This window comes from Tachyglossus aculeatus, chromosome 3 (assembly GCF_015852505.1).
Source record: "Tachyglossus aculeatus isolate mTacAcu1 chromosome 3, mTacAcu1.pri, whole genome shotgun sequence".
NCBI lineage: Eukaryota > Metazoa > Chordata > Mammalia > Monotremata > Tachyglossidae > Tachyglossus > Tachyglossus aculeatus.
The window spans coordinates 37,227,740-37,253,235 of NC_052068.1; the positions used below are offsets into that span (position 1 = coordinate 37,227,740).

Sequence of the window (25,496 nt, forward strand, 5' to 3'; positions counted from 1 at the left end):
GAAGAAGAAAACAGTTCTGTTCAGTGTCTTTTGTGAACAGAGTAGATCAGAACATGTATTGAGGCTAGGAAGCATGGCACAGTGCTTTGCACATAGCAAGCGCTTAATAAATGCCACTGGAAAAAAAGTACATTTTGGAAGAATTGGACAAAAATGAATATCCTAAGAATTACTTATTTGATTTACGTTTTCTTTCCTGTAGATTTGGACCCATACGGATTTTTTTTTGGTACCAAAAATTTACCACAAAATTGAAATACCAATGCAGATTCTGCCTGTCTGTCTTAAACACCAGTCCAGTCTGTGTCTCAGCCGGGGCGAGAGAGCTGAGGCTTCTGGTAGAGGAAAGAGTAGGACTTATTTTCTAGCAGAAGTGGACTGACCCGAGCAAAGGTTTGAGAGAAATATACTGTTTGCCCTGGTCGCTTTTGAGGTAGGTTAGGGAGGTCTGTTTGCCGTTGGAGATGTCAGCTGATCTGGAGGACACATGGGCACAGCTGACACCACTTCAAGCATGGCTGTTGCCATTTTGTTGGGCCACAAGGCAGTCTTCCCATAATAATAATAATAATGATGATGAAATTTTTTAAGCGCTTACTGAACTGAGGAGACAGAGAATGATGAAATCCGTGTGCCTCGGGACAGGAAACTAAGGATAGAGGAAGTATGGGTTTGTACTGTTGGGAAGTTGGAGACTTGGAATAGTGGGCCAGAAATTGGAAATCCGGGAACAAGATGGATTCTAGACTTTTAGACTTCTAGACTGTGAGCCCATTGTTGGGTAGAGATTGTCTCTATTTGTTGCCTAATCGTACTTAGTTCAGTGCTCTGCACACTGAATGCACTCAATAAGTACGATTGAATGAATGAATGAATATGGGCCTGGACGGAGGTATTGTGAGCCCCCCGTGGGACAACCTGATCACTTTGTAACCTCCCTGGTGCTTAGAACAGTGCTTTGCACATCGTAACTGCTTAATAAATGCTATTATTATTATTATTATTATTATTATTATTATCTCTGAGCTTAATTCTCCACAGAATGGGTGGCTCCTCCCTTCCTCAAGGGCTGCAGTGAGGAAAAAGGACTGCAACAAAGCAGGAAATGGGTGGTCTAGTGGATAGAGCACGGTCCTGAAAGTCAGAAGGACCCAGGTTCTAAACCTAGCTCTGCCGCTTGTCTGCTGTGTGATCTTGGGCAAGTCACTTCGCTTCTCTCTGCCTCAGTTACCTTATCTGGAAAAGGGGGATTAAAACTGTGAGCCCCATGTGTGACATGGACTGTGTCCAACCTGTCCGGGATAGTTAAGCCTCTGCAGGAGAGGGTCACTGCCACTCTACCTTCAACAATTTTGCCCTGGCACGCTCCTTTCCCATGCTACCTGATCCCACTACACACAGAGAGGGCACAATCATCCTGCCTGTAGTCGCCCCATGCACAGAGGTTGCAATCACCTCCCAGACAGTCTGCCCCTACTCTCTCTTCCCCCTCCCCTACAAAAGCTCGGGCTTTGGAGTCAGAGGTCATGGGTTCAAATCCTGGCTCCACCAATTGTCAGCTGTGTGACTTTGGGCAAGTCACTTCACTTCTCTGGGCCTCAGTTACTGCATCTGTAAAATGGGGATTAAGACTGTGAGCCCCCACCCCCCGCCATGGGACAACCTGATCACCTTGTAACCTCCCCAGCGCTTAGTACAGTGCTTTGCACATAGTAAGCGCTTAACAAATGCCATTGTATTATTGAGAAGCAACGTGGCTCAGTGGAAGGAGCCCGGGCTTTGGAGTCAGAGGTCATGGGTTCAAATCCTGGCTCCACCACAAGTCTGTTGTGTGACCTTGGGCAAGTCACTTAACTTCTCTGAGCCTCAGTTACCTCATCTGTAAAATCGGGATTAATTAAGACTGTGAGTCCCCCTGTGGGACAACCTGATCACCTTGTAACCTCCCCAGCGGTTAGAACAGTGCTTTGCACATAGTAAGCACTTAATAAATGCCATTATTATTATTATTATTATTATTATTATTCTCCACCTGCTCCCACCTCCTCTCACGGAGAAGGGGCCCAGCTGACAGGAGCCTGAAAGGAAATTGGGTAGCCTGGTCACTGAACCCCAGAAACTACTGTTGCAGATGGAATATTGTGCTATTTAAGTGCTTACTATGTGCCAGGCACTGTACTAAGCACTGGGGTGGGTACAAGCAAATCGTGTTGGACACAGTCCATGTCCCATGAGGGGCTCGTAGTCTCAATCCCCATTTTATAGATGAAATATCGGAGGCATGGAGAAGTGAAGTAGCTTGTCCAAGGTCAAACAGCAGACAAGTGGCAGAGCTGGGATTAGAACTCATGACCTTCTGGATCCCAGGCCTGTGCTGTATCCACTACGCCATTGCTGGAATCTGAATAAATGAGGCACTCTCCACTCCAAACAGGACCATTCTGTATCGCATGAAGCCAAGGGGGAGTGGCACCAATATTCATTCAGTCAGTCAAATTTACTGAGCGCTTATTGTGTGTAAAGTACTGTACTAAGCGCTCACCAAGAGCCGCAGCTATGGCTGTAGTTGATAGATCGTGGGCCTGGGACTCAGAAGGTCATTTGTTCTAATCCTCGCTCTCCCACTTGTCTGCTGTGTGACCTTTGGCAAGTCACTGCTCCTCTCTGTGCCTCAGTTTCCTCACCTGTAAAATGAGGATTGAGACCGTGAGCCCAACACGGGACAGGGACTGTGGCCAACTTGACTTGCTTGTATTCTCTCCAGTGCTTAGAAGAGTGCCTGACACATTGTAAGTGCTTAAAAAATACCATCATTGATTAATTAATCATTAATTAATCAATCAATCGATCATTTATTCAGATAGACTGTGAGCTCACTGTGGGCAGGGAATGTTTCTGTCATATTGTTAAACTGTAAGCCCGCTGTGGGCAGAGATTGTCTCTCTTTATTACCTAATTGTACTTTCCAAGTGGTTAGTACAGTACTTACTGCAGAGTAGAGTACTGTCTGCACACAGTAAACACTCAATAAATATGACTGAATAATAATAATAATGATGATGGCATTTGTTAAGCGCTTACTATGTGCAAAACTCTCCCAAGTTCTCTGCACACTGTAAGCGCTCAATAAATACGATTGACCAGCTGACTAAAGAGCAAGATTATAAGCTCCCTCTAGACTGTAGGCTTCACGTTGGTAGGGAACATGTTTACCAACTCTATTGCATTGCACTCTCCCTAGCGCTTAGTACAGTGCTCAGCACACAGAAAGTACTCAGTAAATACCACTGATCGGTCGACTGATCATCAGCCCTTCTACTTTCGATGCTCTGTACAGCCTGGCACCATCTGGAGCAGCAGAATTTTGCACAAAGAGAACATTGCGTCTTTTGAAATGAAAATGTTTTTACAAATATTCCTTCCAAGACCTTCTAAAGTCCCTTCTCTAACCTGTGACTCTCTTGCAGTGTAGGGCAATGACTTACAGGTAGAAGGAATGCTGCACTATGCAAAGGGGAAGGTTTTGGACTTATTGGAGAAAGTTGAAGAATATAATAGCCCCCCTCAAGGCCCTTAGGGAATCCCAAGAAGAGACAGCTTCCTTTTCATCAATCAAAGCATCCTAAGTAGACACTGCTGGCTGGGCCGGGGCTGCCTTCACTGGAGGGAGATGAGAGGGGGACAGATAAATGATAATAATAATTATGGTATTTTTAAAGTGCTTACTATGTGCCAGGCATTGTTCTAGGCGCTGGGGTGGATACAAGCAAATCATGTTGGAAACACTATATGTCCCACGTGGAGCTCACAGTCTTAATCCCCGTTTTACAGATGAGGAAACTGAGGCACAGGGAAGTTCATTCACTTGCCCAAGGTCACACAGCAGACAATTGGCGGGGCCAGGATTAGAACTCATGACCTTCTGATTCCCAGGCCCGTGCTCTGTCCACTACGCCCTGCTGCTTCCCATGCTGACGGATGTTTGTTGTCTTTGGAGAATTCCAACCCGCGGTAAACAGAGAGCAAGCAGCTTGTGGTGAAAATAATCTGGACCAAGTTAAAGAGGAATTTCAAATCTTCACTAAATGAGTCCACTTCAGAATAGGAATTAGAGTTCAAATTGATTTCCTCGATACTTCGCTCTCCCTTGATAAATGGCAGATCACACCGAATCAGAATGTTGGAGGAAATCAGATTGGTAAATGATACTTTTAGACTGTGAGCCCGCTGTTGGGTAGGGACTGTCTCTATATGTTGCCAACTTGTACTTCCCAAGCACTTAGTACAGTGCTCTGCACACAGTAAGCGCTCAATAAATACGATTGATTGATTGATTGATTGATTGATTGATACTTTGTGTCCCTAGACTGTGAGCCCCATGAGGGATCAGGACTGGGATCTACCCCAACGCATTTAGTAAGCACATCATAAGCACTTAACAAGTGCCATATTTATTTCGAGTATGATTATTATCTAGACAGTGAGGGATCAGGACTGGGATCTACCCCAACGCATTTAGTAAGCACATCATAAGCACTTAACAAGTGCCATATTTATTTCGAGTATGATTATTATCTAGACAGTGAGCTCGTTGTGGGCAGGGAATGTGTCAGTTTATTGTTATATTGAACTCTCCAAAGCACTTGGTACAGTGCTTTGCACACAGTAAGAGCTCAATAAATACGATTGAATGAATGAATATTCCAGAATGAAGGGCTGGACGAGGTCCCAGTAGATTCATTCATTTACTCATTCAATCGTATTTATTGAGTGCTTACTGTGTGCAGAGCACTGTACTAAGCTCTTGGGAAGTGCAAGTCGGCAACATATAGAAACGGTCCCTACCCAACAACGGGCTCACAGTCTAGAAGGGGGAGGCAGACAATAAAACAAAACATGTCGACAGGTGTCAAAATCATCAGAACAAATAAATTATAGCTCTATGCACATCATTAACAAAATAAATAGAATAGTAAATATGTACAAGTAAAATAAACCCCCTTCTAGACTGTGAGCCCACTGTTGGGTAGGGACCGTCTCTATATGTTGCCAACTTGTACTTCCCAAGCGCTTAGTACAGTGCTCTGCACACAGTAAGCGCTCAATAAATACGATTGAATGAATGAATGAATGAAAGGGGGAGACAGACAACAAAATAAAACAAGTCAACAGGCATCAATAGCATCAAAATAGATAAATAGAATTATATAAACACATCATTAATAAAATAAATAGAATAATAAATATGTACAAATATACACAAGTACTGTGGGGCGAGGGAAAGGGGTAGAGAAGAGGGAGGGAGTTGGGGTGATGGGGAGGGGAGGAGGAGCAGAGGAAAAGTGGGGCTCAGTCTGGGAAGACCTCCTGGAGGAGGTGAGCTCTCAGGGCTTTGAAGGGGGGAAGAGAGCTAGTTTGGTGGATAATAATAATAATAATGGCATTTATTAAGTGCTTACTATGTGCAAAGCACTGTTCTAAGCACTGGGGAAGTTACAAGGTGATCACGTTGTCCCATGTGGGGTTCACAGTCTTAATCCCCTTTTACAGATGAGGTAACTGAGGCCCAGAGAAGTGAAGCGACTTGCCCAAAGTCACACAGATGACAAGCGGCAGAGCCGGGATTTGAACCCGTGTCCTCTGACTCCAAAGCCCGGGCTCTTTCCACTGAGCCACGCTGCTGTCTCTCCTATTCTTGAAAACCTTCAGGGGGAGATGAGGCAGCTGCAGAGCATCTGCGAGGATGAAGACCGGACCTCCTCTCCCTTGTGCCCCACCCCAAGGGACCTCAAAAGTTGACAGGAGCGGCCGACTGGAAAAGGGAGCTTCTCCAAAAGGAGGATGCTTGATGGCTGCCTCAGGGCAGCACTCACTGCTCCACTCCTATATTGCCCCAGTTGAGATGGAGAATTGGGCCGGTCTTTTAGTTTCTCAGAACTGAGAGCTCACCTCTCCAAGAGGCCTTCCCAGACTGAGCCCCCTTTTTCCTCTCCCCCTCCCCATCCCCTCAGCCCTACCTCCTTCCCCTCCCCACAGCACCTGTATATATGTTTGTCCAGATTTATTACTCTATTTATTTTACTTGTGCATATTTACTGTTCATTTTGTTAATGATGTGCATTTAGCTTTAATTCTACTTGTTCTGACGACTTGACACCTGTCCACATGTTTTGTTTTGTTGCCTGTCTCCCCCTTCTAGACTATGAGCCTGTTGTTGAGTAGGGAGCGTCTCTATATGTTGCCAACTTGTACTTCCCAAGCGCTTAGTACAGTGCTCTGCACACAGTAAGCGCTCAGTAAATACGATTGAATGAATGAATAATAATAATAATGGCATTTATTAAGCGCTTACTATGTGCAAAGCACTGTTCTAAGCGCTGGGGAGGCTACAAGGTGATCAGGTTGCCCCACGGGGGGCTCACAGTCTTCATTCCCATTTTACAGATGAGGAAACTGAGGCACAGAGAAGTCAAGTGACTTGCCCAAAGTCACACAGCTGACAAGTGGCGGAGCCGGAATTTGAACCCATGACCTCTGACTCCAAAGCCCGGGCTCTTTTCCACTGAGCCACGCTGCTTCTCAATGAATTAGAATTAGAATGAATGAATGAATTAGAGTCATGGAGTCATCTACTCCAGCGCTTAGTACAGTGCCTGGCACATTGTAAGTGCTTAATAAATGCCATTATTATTATTATTATTATTATTATTATTATTAATCCCCATTTTCCAGATGAGGTAACTGAGGCACAGAGCAGTGAAGTGACTTGCCCAAGGTCACATAGCAGACAAGTGGCAGAGCTGGGATTAGAACCCACGACTTCTGACTCCCAAGTCTGGGCTCTATCCCCTAGGCCATGCTACTTCGTTGATATTAATTAAGGCATTAATATGAATAAAAGGCATTAATACAAATAATAATTAATATTAAGGAAGGAAACCTCTCAAGGTCAGGAGACTGAAAGTGGAATCTCCCCAGAATAAGAGGGAGGTGCTGATGGTTGGGAACTTCAATCATTCATTCAGTCGTATTTATTGAGTGCTTACTGTGTGCAAAGTACTGTACTAAGCTCTTGGGAGAGTACAATATAATGACAAACAGATGCATTCCTGTCCACAGCCAGCTCACATTCATTCATTCAATTGTATTTATTTTCAATCGCAAAGCACTGCACTAAGCGCTCGGGAGAGTACAATACAATATTAAACAGACAAATTCCCTGCCCACAAGGAGCTTACAGTCTAGACCTCCCTTTCTTCTGACCAGATCTGAGTCAGCGGTGATGGGAAATGTGCTATTGGCCAGAGGCCAGCATCTCCAACATCGCAGAGCCCCTGGATGTGCTCCTCTGTCCTGACAAAGACCGGGAATGGACAATTTAGCCTGAACTGACCTAGATAATAATAATAATAATAATGGTAATGGCATTTATTAAGTGCTTACTATGTGCAAAGCACTGTTCTAAGCGCCAAGGAGGTTACAAGGTGATCAGGTTGCCCCACGTGGGGCTCACAGTCTTCATCCCCATTTTACAGATGAGGTAACTGAGGCACAGAGAAGTTAAGTGACTTGCCCAAAGTCACACAGCTGACAAGTGGTGGAGGTGGAATTCGAACCCATGACCTCTGACTCCAAAGCCCATGTCCTTTCCACTGAGCCATGCTGCTTCTCAAACAGAAGGAACAGGCAGCATTTTGGAAGGTTTCTTCTAGACTGTGAGCCCACTGTTGGGTAGGGACCATCTCTATGTGTTGCCAACTTGTACTTCCCAAGCGCTTAGCACAGTGCTCTGCACAAAGTAAGTGCTCAATAAATATGATTGATTGATTGATTGAAGACAATGCAAAGGAGGTGCTGGGAGCAGATGAGACTCTTACCGATTCCTCCAGTTGAAAGGCAGGGTTAGAGGTCCAGCTCCCTTGTACAGACAAAACCTAGCTGCAAAGTTTGTGTCTAAGGGAGAGTGGCCATTCTCCCAATTCTCTTCCTGACAGGCCAGATTTTATCCGATTTATCCCCTGAACCATACAGATATGGTGCCAGACACCTTTCCGTCCGGTATTTTCATTTGAAATTTCCAGCCTCCCTCAGCTGAGACTCCAGCTTCCGAGTCATCATCATCATCATCAATCGTATTTATTGAGCGCTTACTGTGTGCAGAGCACTGTACTAAGTGCTTGGGAAGTACAAGTTGGCAACATATAGAGACAGTCCCTACCCAACAGTGGGCTCACAGTTTAAAAGGGGGAGACAGAGAACAAAACCAAACATACTAACAAAATAAAATAAATAGAATAGATATGTACAAGTAAAATAAATAAATAAATAGAGTAATAAATATGTACAAACATATATACATATATATATGTATATGTATATGCAGTCCCACTGCTGGGGTGAGATACCTGTGTTTCAAGGAACTGGGAGGGGAATGCAATGATTCTGGAACAAACTGGTGGAGTGGGGATCCCCCCGACCCCCCAGCCCCAAAGGAGATACACTCCGTTCTGCAGATTATTGCAAAACGTTCTGTATGATACCACTATGTTGCATAACCTTAGAACAGTGCCCAGCGCTCAGAACAGTGCTTTGCACATAGTAAGTGCTTAATAAATACCACAAAAAAACCTGCTTAACATCCTTAATGTAACCTCTACCTTCTGGTTCAACAAAAAAGCACATCCAGTATTTCCAGGGTCGTCAGTGCCACCATAGTAGAGGAAAATGCTTCAGGGAAGCAGCATAGCCAAGTAGACAGAGCCCGGCCCTGGGAGTTGAAAAATCACGGGCTTTAGTCCCGTCTCTGCCACCTGTCTGCTGGGTGACCTCAGGCAAGTCACTTCACTTCTCTGTGCCTCAGTTACCTCATCTGTAAAATGGGGAATAAGACTGTGAGCCCTAAGTGGGACGGGGATTGTGTCCAACCTGATTTACTTGTACTCCCCCCCGTGCTTAGTATAGTGCCTGGCTCATAGTAAGCGCTTAATAAATACCATAATTATTATCATTATTATTCTGGTTTCTCAGCAACAGGTTCTCTTCAGCCTTTTCTTCTAGACTCGCTCATGAAGAATGGGGGCTGCTTAACGACCTAGGAAGGAGGGCTTTAATTAAGCAGACCATATGGCCTGGTTTGACCTAGACAGGGCCAGGGTTTGGTAGCCTGCCTTGTTCCCCGAATGGAAATGATCTTTCAGTGGTATTTATTGAGCGCTTACTACATACAGAGTACTGTATTAAGCACTTGGGAGAATATAGTACCACAGAGTTGGTAGAAGTGTTCCCTGCCCACAGTGAACTTAAAGTCTAGAGGGTCACATCTCCTCCAAGAGACCTTCCCTGATGATGCCCTCTTTTCTCCCAGTGCTTAGAACAGTGCTTGGCACATGATGATGATGATGGTATTTGTTAAGCAGTTACTATGTGCCAAGCACTGTTCTAAGCACTGAGGTTGATATAATGTCATCAGGCTGTCCCAGGTGGGGCTCACAGTCTTTACCTCCATTTTACAGTTGAGGGAACTGAGGCACAGGGAAGGGAAGTGACTTGCCCAGAGTCACACAGCTGACAAGTGGCGGAGCTGGAATTAGAACCCATGACCTCTGACTCTCAAGCCTGGGCTGTTTCCACTGAGCCACGCTGCTTCTCAAAGCCCTTTGTAAGCGCTTAACAAATACAATTATTATTATTCTCTGGCTTCCTCTGTCACCTATGCACTTGGATCTGTCCCCTTTTGGGCATTTGGTATTTGGCCCTCTCTCAGCCCCCCCAACACCTATGTATATATCTATACATTATTTATTCATATTAACATCTGTCTCCCCATCTAGGCTGTAAGCTTTGGGCAGGGAACATGAACATGTTTACCAACCCTGTTGTATCCTACTTGGTAGGATGGTAGGATGGTAGCTTCTATCTACCATAGTGATGATGATGATGATGATGATGGCATTTATTAAGCGCTTACTATATGCAAAGCACTGCTCTAAGTGCTGGGGAGGTTACAAGGTGTTTAGGTTGTCCCACGGGGGGCTCACAGTCTTTATCCCCATTTTACAGATGAGGTAACTGAGGCACAGAGAAGTGAAGTGATTTGCCCAAAGTCACACAGCTGACTAATTGGCGGAGCAGGGATTTGAACCCATGACCTCTGACTCCAAAGCCCGGGCTCTTTCCACTGAGTCATGCTGCTTGGTACTATTCCCTGGCAGATAGCAAGTGCTTAACAAGTACTGTTTTAAAAAAGAAAAAAAAACTCTCCATTACGATCGTAATAGTAATAGTAATGATGTCATTTGTTAAACACTTACTATGGTCAGAGCACTGTTCTAAGCGCTGGGGGGGATACAAGGTGATCAAGTTGCCCCACGTGGGGCTCACAATCAATCCCCATTTTACAGAAGAGGTAAGTGAGGCTCAGAGAAGTTGTGACTTGCCCAAGATCACACAGCCATCATGTGGTGGAGTCGGGACTCAAACCCATGACCTCTGACTCCAAAGCCCGTGCTCTTTTCATTGAGCCATGCTGCTTCTCAACACTTGTGTACTGATTCTGTTGTATCATTCTCTCCTGGAAGTTTAGTACAGTTCTCTACACACGGTAGGTGCTCAATAAATACCACTGATGATGATGATGACAATCATGAACTTCAAGGCACACAGCACTTCAGGGTTCTCACTACCATCAGCACTAAGGGGACACACACAAAGAACCCACACCCAGCCCCAAATAGCATTACTGGCTATTTATCTAGAAGCAGATATTATCTAGAGGCAGCCGGCAGTACTGAATAGAAAGCCATCCTGAAGATATTTAGTGAATCCCGAATCAAAAATTCACCACAAGAAGCCATTCACGTGTAACCGGTGCAGAGCAAATGAAGCCTCTTGGAAAGAGCAAGGAACGAGAGTGAGAAGACCTGGATTTGAGCCCCAGCTGTGTGACCTTGGGTGAGTCATTTCACTTCTCTAGGTCTCAGTTACCTCATCTGTAAAATGGGGATTGAGACTATGAGCCCTACCTGGGACTGGGACTGTGTCCAAATCGATTTTCTTGTACCTACCCCAGCGCTTAGTACAGTTCCTGGAACATAGTAAGCGCTTAACAAATACCATCATCATCATCATCATCACTGGCCTGCTCTGTGACCTTGGATAATTCACCTAACTGTTCTGGGCATCATAACAGCATTTATTAAGCGCTTACTATGTGCCAGGCACTGTACTAAGTGCTGGGGTAGATACAAACTAATAGGGTTGGACACAGTCCATGTTCCATATGGGGTTCGCAGTCTTAATCCCCATTTTACAGGTGAGGTAACCGAAGCACAGAGAAATGAAGTGATGTACCCGAGGATTAGAACACATTAGATCCAGGATTAGAACACAGGTCCTCTGACTCCCATGCCTGTGCTCTTATTCATTCATTCATTCATTCATTCAATCGTATTTATTGAGCGCTTACTGTTTGCAGAGCACTGTACTAAGCGCTTGGGAAGTACAAGTTGGCAATATATAGAGACAGTCCCTACCCAACAGTGGGCTCACAGTCTAGAAGGGGGATACAGAGAACAAAACAAATATATATTAACAGAATAAAATAAATAGAATAAATATGTACAAGTAAAATAAATGCATAAATAGAGTAATAAACTCTGCATCAGTTTCCTCATCTGTAGATTGGCGATGAGACATATTGAGCCCCAATCCAACCTTTTATCCTTACCTCCCCGAGTGCTTAGTCCATAGTAAATGCTTAATAAATGCCATAGTTAGTATTATTAATTGTTATTTGAAATGTATATGGACTTTTGATGCCAACACCAACATCATCATAAAGACAATTGAACTACACCATGTAATGGTAATTAAAATAATGATAATAATAATAATGTTGGTATTTATTAAGTGCTTACTATGTGCCAAGCACTGTTCTAAGCTCTGGGGAGGATAGAAGGTAATCAAGCTTGTCCCCCATGGGGCTCACAGTCTTAATCCCCATTTTACAGATGAGGAAACTGAGGCCCAGAGAAGTGAAGTGACTTGCCCAAAGTCACACAGCTGACAAGTGGCGGAGCTGGGATTAGAACCCATGACCTCTGACTCCCAAGCCCGGGCTCTTTCCACTGAGCCACACTGCTTCTCTAAAACCACCTCAGTCATGGTGATTGAGTAGGTACCCCAAATCACCACCAAACACAGGGAACAGGTCTTCCAACTTCATCGTATCATACTCTCCCAAGTGCTTAGCACAGTGCTCTGTCACAGTAAGTGCTCAATGAATACCATCGGTTGACTGATTGGTGGCCTTCCCAGACTGAGCCCCTTCCTTCCTCTCCCCTTCGTCCCCCTCGCCATCCCCCCATTTTACCTCCTTCCCTTCCCAACAGCACCTGTATATATATATATATATATATATATATAAATATTTGTACATATTTATTACTCTATTTATTTATTTTACTTGTACATATCTATTCTATTTATTTTATTTTGTTAGTATGTTTGGTTTTGTTCTCTGTCTCCCCCTTTTAGACTGTGAGCCCACTGTTGGGCTCTCTTCCTCCCTTCAAGGCCCTACTGAGAGCTCATCTCCTCCAGGAGGCCTTCCCAGACTGAGCCCCTTCCTTCCTCTCCCGTTCGTCCCCCTCTCCATCCCCCTCATCTTACCTCCTTCCCCACAGCACCTGTATACATGTATATATGTTTGTACATATTTATTACTCTATTTATTAATTTATTTTACTTGTACATATCTATTCTATTTTATTTTGTAGTATGTTTGGTTTTGTCTCCCCCTTTTAGACTGTGAGCCCACTGTTGGGTAGGGACTGTCTCTATATGTTGCCAATTTGTACTTCCCAAGCGCTTAGTACAGTGCTCTGCACACAGTAAGCGCTCAATAAATATGATTGATGATGATGATGATGATGATGGTGGAGTGAAGGAGCATTGAAGGGAGAAGGCTTGGTTGAAATGGATGATTCCATAGCCTTGCTGGAGTGCAGTCACTTAGGTTGCTGACTTTCTATTTTGAGCTGGATTGTGGGGCGAGGGTTTAAAAGGATTCTCTAGTTCAGCAACGGTTCATCCTCCTTCCCCTTCCTGGCCCTTTTTGTTCGTTCATTCAGTCGTATTTACTGAGCACTTACTGTGCGCAGAGCACTGTACTGAGAGCTTGGGAGAGTAAAATATAACAATAAACAGACACATTTACTATCCATAACGAGTTTATACTCTAGAGGTGGGGAGACAGACATTAATGTAAACAAATAAATTACAGATATGGACATAAGTGCTGTGGGGCTGGGTGGGTGGAAGAATGAAGGGAATAAAGTCAAGGTGAAGTGGAAGGGAGTGAGCGAAAAGGAAAAGGGGGCTTAGTCAGGGAAGGCCTCTTGGAGGTGATATGCCTTCAGTAAGGCTTTGAAGGAGGGGAGAGGCATTGTCTGTTGGATTTGAGGAGGGAGGACGTTCCAGACCAGAGGTAGGATGCGGGCGAGGGGTCGGCAGTGAGATAGACGAGATCGAGGCACAGTGAGAAGGTTGAATCGATCACTGATATTTATTGGTGACTTACCGTCTGCAGATCCCTGTACCAAGAGGTTGGGAAAGTATAATACAACAATAAACAGACATAATCCCTGCTCAAAACGAGTTTACAGTCTAGAGACAAGCTTACAGTTTAGAGCATCAAGTAATCAATCAATCAATGGTACTTACTGAGTGCTTACTGTATGCAGAGCCCTGTTCTTGGGAAAGTACATAACAGCATAGTTAGTAGACGCCATCCCTGGCTGCAAGGAGCTTATACAGTGGAGTTTATAAAGTCTACAGGGGGAGACAGACATTCATATAGATTAGGGATAGGGGAAATAGTACAGGATAGTAATAGTATAATAGTATAGTATAATATTATGGTATTTGTTAAGCACTTACTATGTGCCAGGCACTGTTCTAAGCGCTGGGGTAGATACAAGCAAAATGGGGTGGACTCAGTCTCTATCCCCATTTTATAGATGAGGTAACTGAGGCACAGAGAAGCAAAGAGACTTGCCCAAGGTCACACAGCAGCCGAGCGGCGGAACGGGGATTAGAACCCATGACGTTGACTCCCGGGCCCATGGTCTATCCACTATACCAGGCTGCTTCTCTATAGGGATAAGAGAAGCAGCATAAGAATATTTACATTCATTCATTCATTCAATCGTATTTATTGAGCGCTTACTGTGTGCGGAGCACTGTACTAAGCGCTTGGGAAGTACAAGTTGGCAACATATAGAGATGGTCCCTACCCAACAACGGGCTCACAGTCTAGCAGTATTGTGGGGCTGGGGTGAGTATCAGAGTGAGTACACAGCCAAGATCATAGTCAACATGGAGGGGAGGGCAATTAGGGGAAATAAAAAGCTTAGTTTGGGAACACCTCTTTGAGGAGGTTTTGAAGGCGGGGAGAGAGGTGGACTGTCCGATATGAAGGGGGAGGTAATTTCAGGCCGGAGAGAGAACGGAAGTCAGGGCAAAGATATGTGACTTTCTCCCTCCCTGCACTAGCTTTTGTGAGTAGTCGCCAGTTTGGCTTTCTCCTTCTAGCAGAGGTAAGGGAAAGGCAAGAGGGGAATTGAGTTTGCCATTGGACTGCCAAGAGGCTGTCAGATCAGACATCAGCAGTTGGCAAGGTGCTAAGGGTCGTATCAGCCACGTGAATGGGAATGAAATGAATAGCTTTATTTTGACCGCTTTGATGGCTGAGTGAACTGTCAACCGTTCCTTCCCCTGCTAATTCTGCTGACCAAACTCTGGGTAAATCACCCTGCTATTTATTCAGGCCCTTTAGTTAAGCAGCCCACTGCCCCGAAGTATTCGATAGAACGGGGAAAATGTTACAGTTCCTCTAGCAGAGGTCAAGATCCAATTTGGGGCTCAAAGGTCTCTGGCAGGCATTCAGGATTCTTAGCTGGAGCAAATAATTATCTACCCCCTGGTTCCCATGGAAAGATGAAGTGACAGAGGGGGAAAAAGTGAATCCGTAGCCCTTCCTCATCCTCAAAGCTTGTTTTTTTCACAGCACTTGTGTAATCTTATTGAAAAAAATCCATACCATGGAGCAGGGTTGGAGTGAGAAGCAGTGTCAAAGAGAACACAGAATGGTTTATTGGTGGGGGACCATCTCAAAGCGGGCTGATGTAACATGCGAAAGCCTCTGTTAGCTGTCTGGGCTTTCCTTGTATTAAGAAGCAGAGGGCTCCAGTGATGAGTCAGTCAGTCAGTCAGTTATATTTCTTGAGAGCTTACTGTGTACAGAGGACTGTGCTAAGCTCTTGGGAGAGTATGGTATAGGGACACGTTTATCACCCACAGTGAGCTAAGTGGAAAAAGAAGCCATGTCCTTTAAACCAGACCTGTGCAACCGCTTTCAGTCATCGGTATAACCACTTCTGCTGCTCTTGCTGCTGTTTCGTAGCCCACATTTTTCACTTGTGTCCCCTCTGCAAGTCCATCAACAGCCAGGGGAGGCCTGGTGGGAGGAGAGTAGGGCCTCAGTGTGAAGAACTGAGGAACAGAGAATGATGTATTTGTTGGTATGATGATGGTATTTGTTAAGCATTTACTATGTGCAAAGCACTGTTCTAAACGCTGGGGAGGATACAAGGTGATCAGGTTGTCTCATGGGAGGCCCACAGTCTTAATCCCCATTTTACAGATGAGGGAACTGAGATACAGAGAAGTTAAGTGACTTGCCCAAAGTCACACAGCTGACAATTGATGGAGCCGGTATTTGAACCCATGACCTCTAACTCCCAAGCCTGGGCTCTTTCCACACTGCTTCTCATGCTTCTCATAATCAGGTTGGACACAATCCTTGTCCCTCGTGGGACTCAGTCTTAATCCCCATTTTACAGGTAAGGTAACTGAGGCACAAGGAAGGGAAATGACTTGCCCAAGGACCCACAGCAGGCAAGTGGCAGAGCTGGGATTAGAACCCAGGTCCTCTGACTCTGAGATCCATACACTACGCACTAAGACTTGCTGCACATGCATTAGAATAATAATAATAATAATAATAATAATAATAATAATAATAACAACAACAATACTGGTATTTAGTAATAATAACAGTGGCATTTGTTAAGCGCTTACTATGTGTGAAGCACTGTTCTAAGCACTGCAGGGGGGAATACATGGTGATCAGGTTGGCCCATGTGGGGCTCGCAGTTTTAATGCCCATTTTATATATGAGGTAACTGAGGCCCAGAGAAGTTAAGTGACTTGTCCAAAGTCGCCCAGCTGACAAGTGGCAGAGCCAGGATTAGAACCCACAACCTCTGACTTCCAAGCCCGTGCTCTTTTCACTGAGCCACGCTGCTTCTCTTTGTTATTTGGTATTTGTTAAGTGCTTACCTTAGGCCAGGCACTGTACCAAGCATTGGGATGGATACAAGCAAATTGGGTTGGATGCAATCCCTGACCCACCTGGGGCTCATAGTCTCACGCCCCATTTTACAGATGAGGTAACTGAGGCACAGAGAAGTGAAGTGACTTGCTTCTGGCAGCTGGCTTCTGACACCCGGGCCTGTGCTCTATCCTCTATGCCGTGCTGCTTCTGTATCCCATGAGGATATCTGCACATGCTCAGTTATGCAGGTAAGCTTCTTGGAGCTTGTTACTCGTAATAATAATAATAATAATAATAATAATAATGGCATTTTATTAAGCGCTTACTATGTGCAAAGCACTGTTCTAAGCATTGGGGAGGTTACAAGGTGATCAGGTTGTCCCACGGGGGGCTTATAGTCTTAATCCCCATTTTACAGATGAGGTAACTGAGGCCCAGAGAAGTGAAGTGATTTGCCCAAAGTCACACAGCTGACAACTGGTGGAGCCGGAATTTGAACCCATGACCTCTGACTCCAAAGCCCGGGCTCCTTCCACTGAGCCATGCTGCTTCTCTGTTTCTCATAGGCTGCGTAACATAGGGTTATATGTTAGTAAAACCAACAGAGTCTTTTGCATGTTACATCAGCCCTCTTTAAGATGGTCCCCGACCAATATAGCATTAAATGTTCTCTTTCAGACACCGCCCCTCCCTCCCACCCTGCTCCACGGTATGGATTTTTTTCAATAAAATGGCACAAGTGCTGTGAAACCGCGAAACACACAAAGACCAAGTACTTTTCATTCTACCCCAGGGGACAAGGAAGCAGCGACACCTGAGCCTTAGAATCCCGCAATCCAGTCAGAGCCCAACGCATAGAGAATCAAGATGGCATGGAAAATTGTATAATACAAGAGGGAGGTTGTGACAGCACGATGATTGTGCCGCCTAGCTATAATCTACACTGGCTCTTTTTTCTACTTGTGAAGCAGACTCCCTCTTGTTGTGGGCTGGGAATGTGTCTGTTATATTGTTCTATTGTACTCTCCCAAGTGCTTAGTACCGGGAAAACCTGATCACCTTGTAATCTTCCCAGCGCTTAGAACAGTGCTTTGCACATAGTAAGCGCTTAATAAATGCCATTATTATTATTATTACTGTGCTTTGCACACAGTAAGCACTAAATAAATATGATTTAGAAGCAGACATTCAGGATTTGAGGCAGTTTCAACTGAGGAACTACAGTTACCATTAGGAGCCCTTTATCAGCTCATACTAGGAATGCTTTGGATTGAATCAGTGCCCTTTGCTAAGAGCACTGGAGCCAATTGGAGTGCCCTTGTTAATAATAATAATTATGGGACTTGTTAAGTGCTTACTACATGCTAAACACTTTTCTAAGTACTGGGGTAGAGACAAGTTAATCAGGGTGGACACAGTCCCTGACCCACATGGGACTCATACCCTTATCCCCAGTTTTACAGGCGAGGTAACTGATCCATAGAGAAATGAAGTGACTTGTCCAGGGTCACACTGCAGACATGTGGCAGTGCTGGGATTAGAACCCAGATCCTTCTGACTCCCAGAGCCATGCTCTAACCACTGAACCACACTGCTTCTCCTTGTTCCATGCCCCTTCAGGCTTAGGCATTGTGTCCACTCCCAAGAAGAACCGGTGATTCCCCGAGAGCCATCCTAGTTTGGTCCCATGGTGCTGAGACACCCCTGACATTCAATCGTACTTATTGAGTGCTTACTGTGTGCAGAGCACTGTACTAAGCGCTCGGGAAGTACAAGTTGGCAACATAGAGAGATGGTCCCTACCCAATAGCGGGCTCACAGTCTAGAAGGGGGAGACGGGCAACAAAACAAAACATATTAACAAAATAAAATAAATAGAATAAATATGTACAAGTAAAATAAATAGAGTAATAAATATGTACAAACGTATGTACATATATACAGGTGCTGTGGGGAGGGGAAGGAGGTAAGGTAGGGGGATGAAGACGGTGAGAGGAAGGAGGGGGTTCAGTCTGGGAAGGCCTCCTGGAAGAGGTGAGCTCTCAGTAGGGCTTTGAAGGGAGGAAGAGAGCTAGCCTGGCGGATGTGCGGAGGGAGGGCATTCCAGGCCAGGGGGAGGACATGGGCCGGGGGTCGATGGCGGGACAGGGGAGAACGAGGCACGGTGAGGAGGTTAGTGGCAGAGGAGCAGCGGGTGCAGGCTGGGCTGTAGAAGGAGAAGGGAGGTGATGTAGGTGGGGGCCAGGTGATGGAGAGCTTGAAGCCGAGAGTGAGGAGTTTTTGACTAATGCGTGGGTTGATTGGTAGTCACTGGAGATTTTTGAGGAGGGGAGTAACATGCCCAGAGCGTTTCTGCACAGAGATGATCCGGGCAGCAGCGTGAAGTATAGATTGAAGTGGGGAGAGACTGGAGGATGGGAGATCAGAGAGGAGGCTGATGCAGTAATCCAGTCGGGATAGGATGAGAGATTGAATGAGGAGGGTAGCGGTTTGGATGGAGAGGAAAGGGCGGATCTTGTCAATGTTGCGGAGGTGAGACAGGCAGGTTTTGGTGACAGATTGTATGTGAGGGGTGAACAAGAGAGTGGAGTTGACGATGACACCAAGGTTGTGGGCTTGTGAGACGGGAAGGATGGTAGTGCCGTCAACAGTGATGGGAAAGTCACGGAGAGGGCAGGGTTTGGGAGGGAAGATAAGGAGTTCAGTCTTGGACATGTTGAGTTTTAGATGGCGGACAGACATCCAGATGGAGATGTCCTGAAGGCAGGAGGAGATACAAGCCTGGAGGAAGGGAGAGAGAGCAGGGGCAGAGATGTAGATTTGGGTGTCATCAGCGTAGAGATGATAGTTGAAGCCATGGGAGAGAATGAGTTCACCAAGGGAGTGAGTGTAGATAGAGAAGGGGACCAAGAACTGACCCTTGAGGAACCCCTACAGTAAGGGGATGGGAGGGGGAGGAGGAGCCCGCAAAAGAGACATGAGAAGCAGCATGGCGTAGTAGATAGAGCACGAACCTGGAAGTTAGAAGGTCAAGGGTTCTAATCATGGCTCGGCCACTTTGCTGTGTGACCTTGGGCAAGTCACTTCACTTCTCTGGGCCTCAGTTACCATATCTGCAAAATGGGGATTGAGACTCTAAGTCCTAAGAGGGACAGGGACCGTGTCCAACCCAATTTTCTTGTATCCACCCCAGGGCTTAGTACCATGCCCGGCACACAGAAAGCCCTTAACAAATACCACAATTATTATGTTACCATGAACACGGATGTTGCTATGCAAGCTGTTTCCTACCCGGGAATTCTCTGGAAAAATCTGGGAAGGGAATTAATAACAAAAGCTACTGACTCCCCAGCCAGTCCATCAGTGAGCAAGACAAATAGATAGGCAGTCAGGCACTTAATCAACTAGTATTCATTAAGCACTGTAATAGACTGTGAGCCCATTCTTCTAGACTGTGAACCCACTGTTGGGTAGGACCGTCTCTATATGTTGCCAACTTGTACTTCCCAAGTGCTTAGTAAAGTGCTCTGCACACAGTCAGCGCTCCATAAATACGATTGAATGAATAATAGGTGACTGCTGATACAGAAAGCGACATTTTTTCATACCTTAATTTTTTTTTCAAAGCCAAAGATATGCTTGAGGAAAAGTTACCTAAAATGGCTCCAGACCATGACAAACCCAAGCAGAGTCCTTGGACCAGCTGTGAACTTTCTCTTGAATGTTTTTGAACGGCTGTTTTTGTTGGTGCTGAACTTCGCCGGGCAGAGCGGTAAATGCTGTATGACTTTAATACTGGAGTAGAAGTTCCTCACTGTAGGGAGGACTCCAGAATCTTTGTGGAGAGGAGAGGGGTCCAGTGACAGCTTCGAGATTCCGATTTCAAGGACGTAAAGCAGCTTTTTAAATAATAATAATAATAATAATAATAGTTATGGTATTTGTTAAGAAATTACTTTGTTCCAGGCACTGTACTAAGTGCTGGTATGGATACAAGCAAATTGGGTTGGACATAGTCCCTGTCCCACATGGGGCTCAAAGTCTCAATCCCCATTTTACAGGTGAGGTAATTGAGGGATGGAGAATAATAATAATAATAATAATAATAATAATAATAATAATAATGACATTTATTAAGTGCTTACTATGTGCAGAGCACTGTTCTAAGTGCTGGGGAGGTTACAAGGTGATCAGGTTGTCCCACGGGGGGCTCACAGTCTTAATCCCCATTTTACAGATGAGGGAACTGAGGTCCAGAGAAGTGAAGTGATTTGCCCAAAGTCACCCAGCTGACAAGTGGCGGAGCCAGGATTTGAACCCATGACCTCTGACTCCAAAGCCCATCCTCTTTCCACTGAGCCACGCTGCTTCTCCAAAGGGAAGTGATTTGCCCAAGGTCACACAACAGACAAGTGGTGGAGCCAAGATTAGAACCCATGACCTTCTGAGTCCCAGGCCTATGCTCTATCCACTGCACCATGCTGTTTCCCAGGGAAAGCAGGGGCAAACTGCCTGATGGGTCAAGACTCCCCTGTTGTCTGTAGGGAGTTGGGGTAAGGTCTCCACAGCCTTCCAGGAGAACCCCTGTAGCTGATCCCTCAGTCCCTTCTTCATTTTTTCCTCTCTTTTCCATACCAAAAGTAACCTGGGCCAACACAGAAACTGTTGGCGTCCTGTTGGGGAAGTCTGGACACAGTGGACAGCAGAGTAGGTTTGGGACCATTGGTGGAATTACTTCTTTGAAAATGAATGCCTCAGGATGTTATTTCTTCATTATCAACAGCAAAAGACAAAAGTTTAGTGAAGCTTAAAGTTGGACATCTGAAGCTGGGTATCAGTTTGGGAAAGGTCTTTTAATGGGTCATCTGCCTATAACACATCATTTGTTGGGGGAATGTCTAATTCCACTCTCTTCTCCTCTAATTGGGAAGTTGCTTCTGACATATCATTGGCATTGACAAGTAAATTGATATCGTTGGAATTTGAACAAAAATGCCCACCTGTGGATGAGAACGGTTTGTGCAGCAGGGGAAGGAAACATTCATGAGACGGACCAGTATTTAAGAGGCTCTCTGGAGTTTTTTACCAACTTTAACAGGGATCTTCCAAAAAGCTAATAATGAGGGGCTAAGCTTGCTGCCCTGAAATCCCTAGGAGATGCGTCAGTACTGGCCTTTTCTCTTCTTTATTGTAAATAAGTAAAAATCTGTTAAACATTATCTTTTTGAATGACACAAGAGCTTCGATTTGGCTATCCCCTAAGTTGCTCTGTGTCATTTTGCTGTTCCTATGTGCTTGGATACAGATTCAGCGATGATGAAGACAAAAACTATCAGCTGGTAAATTCCAAACTTTAATATGATGACTTGGTTAATATAGTCTCCATAATGCTTAAATCTTTTCGTCTCTGCTTTCCTCACTGATCCTGGCAAGTGAAGTTGCTCTGGGTGGTCACAGTGTTGTTTAATCGTCATGATTTAAGTAGGGGAGTGTTTGTTAATTTAAGAGCATTGGCAATGCATGTTATTTTGGGGGAATATTTTTGCCTCTAAATAATCTGCTCCTGAGGTTAAAGGTATCCATTTTATCTATTCCTCATAAAAGAGAAAAAAAAAAAAGGAGTGAATTCCCACCCATGGGGATGGATTTAAATTGTGCCTCATTTTACCTCTGGAGAATATCAGCGCCTGTTTCTCATCAAAGGATGATGAGTGAAAGTAGGGTGAAAGAGGTATTGACATTTTCAAAACCTTGAAGATGTCATTATGGAAAGTTAATATGTTCTTACCATGGCAATCATTACTGTGTTTAGTAATTCTACCTCTGTTACTTTAAGTTTCTAACATCATGTCCTTTGCTAAAAAAGCTTTGTCTGTTGTCTTTTAACTGGTGTTAGCTTGTAATTAGTGATAATTCCAAAATACAAATCTTTCAATTAAAGTAAATGGTAGGAAGTTAACTGTCAGAGCAAGAAATAGAGACAATTAAAATCCCTTAGTCTCATTCATTCATTCATTCATTCAATCGTATTTATTGAGCACTTACTGTGTGCAGAGCACTGTACTAAGCGCTTGGGAAGTACAAGTCGGCAACATATAGAGATGGTCCTACCCAATGATGGGCTCACAGTCTAGAAGTGGGAGACAGACAACAAAACAAAACATAGAGAGGTGTCAAAATAATCAGAACAAATAGAATTAAAGCTATATGCACATAATTAACAAAATAAATAGAGTAGTAAATATGTACAAGTAAAGGAAATAGAGTAATAAATCTGTACAAATATATGCAAGTGTTGTGGGGAGGGGAAGGAGGTAGGGCAGGAGGTGGGGATGGGGAGGAGGAGAGGAAAAAGGGGGCTCAGTCTGGGATGGCCTCCTGGAGGAGGTGAGCTCTCAGTCGGGCTTTGAAGGGAAGAAGAGAGCTAGCTTGGTGGATGTGTGGAGGGAGGGCATTCCAGGCCAGGAGGAGGATGTGGGCCAGGGGTTGATGGCGGGACTGGTGAGAATGAGGTACAGTGAGGAAGTTAGTGGCAGTGGAGTGGAGGGTACAGGCTGGGCTGTAAAAGGAGAGAAGAGAGGTGAGGTAGGAGGGGGCAGGGTGCTGGAGAGCCTTGAAGCTGAGAGTGAGGAGTTTTTGCGTGATTCGTAGGTTGACAGGAAGCCACTGGAGATTTTTGAGGAGAGGAGTGACATGCCTAGAGTGTTTCTGTACAAAGATAATCTGGGCAGCAGAGTGAAGTATAGACTGAAGCGGGGAGAGACAGGAGGATGGGAAATCAGAGAGGAGGCTGATGCAGTAATCCAGTGGGGATAGGATCAGAGATTGAACCAGCAAGGTAGTGGTTTGGATGGAGAGGAATGGGTGGATCTTGGCGATATTGTGGAGGGGAGACCGGCAGGTTTTGGTGACAGATTGGATGTGTGGGGTGAACGAGCGAGCGGAGTCAAGGATGACACTAAGGTTGTGGGCTTGTGAGACAGGAAGGATGGTAGTGCCGTCCACAGTGACGGGAAAGTCAGGGAGAAGGCAGGGTTTGGGAGGGAAGATGAGGAGTTCAGTCTTGGACATACTGAGTTTTAGATGGCGGGTAGACATCCAGATGGAGATGCCCTGAAGGCAGGAGGAGATGCGAGCCTGGAGGGAGGGGGAGAGAGCAGGGACAGAGATGTAGATTTGGGTGTCATCAGCGTAGAGATGGTAGTTGAAGCCATGGGAGCAAATGAGTTCACCAAGGGAATGAATGTAGATAGAGAACAGAAGGGGACTAAGAACTGACCCCTGAGGAACCCCCACAGTGAGGGGATGGGAGGGGGAGGAGGAGCCCGCAAAGGATACTGAGAATGAACGGCCGGAGAGATGAGGAGAACCAGGAGAGGACAGAGTCTGTGAAGCCAAGGCTGGATAGCGTGTTGAGGAGAATGGGGTGGTCCACAGTGTCAAAGGCAGCTGAGAGGTCGAGGAGGATTAGGATAGAGTAGGAGCCGTTGGATTTGGCAAGAAGGAGGTCATTGGTGACCTTTGAGAGGGCAGTTTCGGTGGAGTGTTGGGGACGGAAGCCAGATTGGAGGGGGTCAAGGAGACAGTTGGCATTGAGGAATTCGAGGCAGTGGATGTAGACGACTCGTTCTAGGATTTTGGACAGGAAGGGTAGGAGGTTGATAGGGCGATAACTAGAAGGGGAGGTAGGGCCAAGAGAGGGTTTTTTTAGGTTGGGGGAGACGTGGGCATGTTTGAAGGCAGAAGGGAAGGAGCCAGTGGAGAGTGAGCGGTTGAAGATGGAAGTTAAGAAGGGGAGGAGGGAAGGGGTGAGAGATTTCATAAGATGAGAGGGAGATCGGGGTCTGACGCACAGGTGGATGGAGTAGCACTTGAGAGGAGGGAGTAGATCTCATCTGAAGATCCTTCTGGGAAGGATGGGAGAGTCGCAGGGAGGGTTTAGAGCAGGGGGTGGTGTTCTTATAATAGAAGAACACGTTTGTGGCATGACTTGTTTGCAATGAGCATTGTGTTGTGAAGTCTCACTATTCTTTAGGGGTGAATGAGCTCAATGAAAGGCTCATTTCATTTCTTGAGAACATGTCCACACTCTTACCTTTTCTCACCTATTGGTATAATAATAATAATAACAATAATCTGTGGTATATATTAAACACTTTCCATGCGCCAGACGCTGTACTAAACACTGGAGTAGATACAAGATAAGTGGTTTGGACACAGTTCCTGTCCCACATAAGAGCTAGCAGTCTTAAACCTGTTTCACAGATGAGACAACTGAGGTGCAGAGAAGCAAAGTGCCTTGCCCAAGATCACATAGCAGACAAGTGGCAGCACCCAGGTCCTTCTGATGTTCAGGCCCGTGCTCTATTCACTAGGCCATGCTGCTTCTATTCATTCATTCAATTGCATTTATTGAACACTTACTGTGTGCAGAGCACTGTACTAAGCGCTTCTATGCCACCAAACACCAAACACCCTGAAGTGGAAGTAGAATCTCAGACATTCTTTGCCTGAGGAAGGTTTGCTTTTTTGGGGGGCAACCGACCCTCCATTCCTGGAAGCTAATCCCTGGAGGGTGGCCCAGGGACTTAAACATTGCCCATAAAGTGATAACCACAAAGCCCCAAGAAGCACAAGATAGCTCAGGCCCCCCAAAATGAACACTAGTTTGTCCATGGCCCCAGCTCCTGCCCAAAGCTCTCTGAGGTGGAGAGGGTTCCAGCCTAGCTGTTTGTCTTGCTATGTCTGCACACCATGCCCTTCTGGAAAATAATAATATAATAATAATAGTAATGGTATTTATTAAGCACTTAACTATGTGCAAAGCACTGTTCTAAGTGCTTCTAGAAAACAGCATAATTTTCTATTATCCAGCAATCAATAAATGGTATTTATTGTGGCCTTTCTGTATGCAGAGCACTATACTAAGCACTTGGGAGAGTACAATATGATATCATCATTGGTAGATGCATTCCCTGTCCTTAAGGAACAGTCTAAAGGCAGCATGGCTTAGGGGAAAGAGCCCAGGCTTGGGAGTCATTGTCATGGGTTAGAATCCTGGCTCTGCCACTTGCCAACTGTGTGACCTTGAGTAAGTCAC

At 45.3% G+C, this 25,496-nt stretch overlaps 1 protein-coding gene across 3 annotated transcripts in view; it reads left to right on the plus strand.

Moving 5' to 3' along the window:
* The first annotated feature begins 21,677 nt into the window (after window positions 1-21,677).
* SLC16A12 (solute carrier family 16 member 12) overlaps window positions 21,678-25,496 on the plus strand; it is a 47,457-nt gene continuing 43,638 nt past the window's right edge. For 2 of the 3 annotated variants that reach the window (XM_038744395.1, XM_038744397.1), the window contains exon 1: window positions 21,678-21,735. The gene's annotated coding sequence lies outside the window, so the exon portion shown is untranslated. The remainder of the gene's footprint in view (window positions 21,736-25,496) is intronic. The other variant, XM_038744396.1, reaches the window with a different exon arrangement.